We start from the raw sequence: 1658 nt of genomic DNA, 5'->3' as shown, positions 1-1658 counted from the left end.
TTTTTACAACACTTGTTACGGATATCTATTTAGTTTTTTGTTTTTTTTAAAGAAGACAGACAAAACGTGTACTTCCATTTTAGGAGTTGTGTGATTTGGAAGCAAATCTAAATGATTTTCATGCAAAGGAAAGATCTTAATAGACATTTAAAAATTAATTTCTTGAACGTTTTTTATTATTTATAAAAACTACGGCTGATTGTTTCTTAGGTGGCGATCTGATTCACTTTACAAATCAAGCTCAACGATTTGCGAATCGAACCACAATTCCTACTTTTTAATATCATGTTTTCTTCTTTGTGTGTTACATTTTTCTGAATGTATGAAAATAAAAATGATTTGTATTAAATCACCATCATTTCTACCTTTATTTGAACAAAGATTTAGATAGACAGAAGTGATTTTTGTTACTTTAATGTGTATATATTTCATCATTGTTGTTTGGAATCATTCAACAGCATCCATCCATCTTCTTGGCCGCTTCTTCCCTTTCGGGGTCGCGGCATTCAACAACAAAACCTAAAAATGTTTTGAACAGTTTTCTATCCTCAAACTTCTCAACATTTTACCTTCAAAGCATTACATATTGGTGAAAATCCAGTATTAAAAGTCACTTTTTTCTGTGACAAAACCAGTTTATTGACGCTGATTCCATCCACACATCACTGCTATGCAGAGCTGTGTGCGGCTGCGTTTCTCTGCTTCAGAATCCGCTGGAGTTACGTTAATTACATCAACTGTTTAAGAGTTAACATAATCAAAAGGATGTTACGGATAATTCGGTTTTTCAGAACTTATGTCAGTAACCGGAACTTAAGCCTAATTTTTAAATGGATAAAATCACTCACTAGTTTTACTTTGAAAACCTGAAGCTTCATCAACATGAAGATTTGTTTACTTCCAGTAACACTAGTGCTGCTCTTTTAGATTTGATTTAGTTTATAAACTTAAAATCCAACATTATTCTCCATTTCAGAGCAATGAATAAATCGTTCCTGAATCATATTTTTAATACTCTTCACTTTCTTATAAATATAACAAATCAGCGATCTTGGACATTGCAAATATTCATACTCAAATTTTTGGAAGCAGATCACAAGTATCCGAGTACTCAGATACTCATCACAGCCCGACTAAAAACATAATAATAATAAGGAATAAACAATCTGAAAAAAATCCAACAAAATGTTTTTTTATCAATGAAAGTTTTTCTACTATATTTATACAGAAAAATAGTAAATTATTAACATATAAACTAAAGAGATCGTCTCGGTCTTCACTAAATGGATTCTGAACATGATTTTGATAATAGAGGCTAAAGTGGGACGGACACTTTACTAAAGTTTATTTCATTTATATTTATCACTCTTAAAGTTAAAAGATGTGAAGTGAAAGTCCTGAAGCTTCTTTTAAAACATGATTTTCAAGATCTGAATGCAGGATTCTAACATAAATCCTCAGGTGAACATTTGCTGTGACTCTCATCTGTTGGTTTAATGGAGGCTGATGGGATCATGACCAGAAGAAGAAGACACTTTAACAGTGCTGTAGATCACTGCATCTCCTCCATCGTCTTTGTTCAGAACCTGAGAGACAAACAACAGAATCCACTGTAGTGTCATGACTACAGAACACGTAGCGACCCAGACGCTGGAACC

This window comes from Oryzias melastigma, unplaced genomic scaffold (genome assembly GCF_002922805.2).
Source record: "Oryzias melastigma strain HK-1 unplaced genomic scaffold, ASM292280v2 sc02118, whole genome shotgun sequence".
Classification (NCBI taxonomy): domain Eukaryota; kingdom Metazoa; phylum Chordata; class Actinopteri; order Beloniformes; family Adrianichthyidae; genus Oryzias; species Oryzias melastigma.
The sequence above is the reverse complement of the archived record's forward strand: the minus strand, read 5'-3'. Positions refer to the sequence as shown.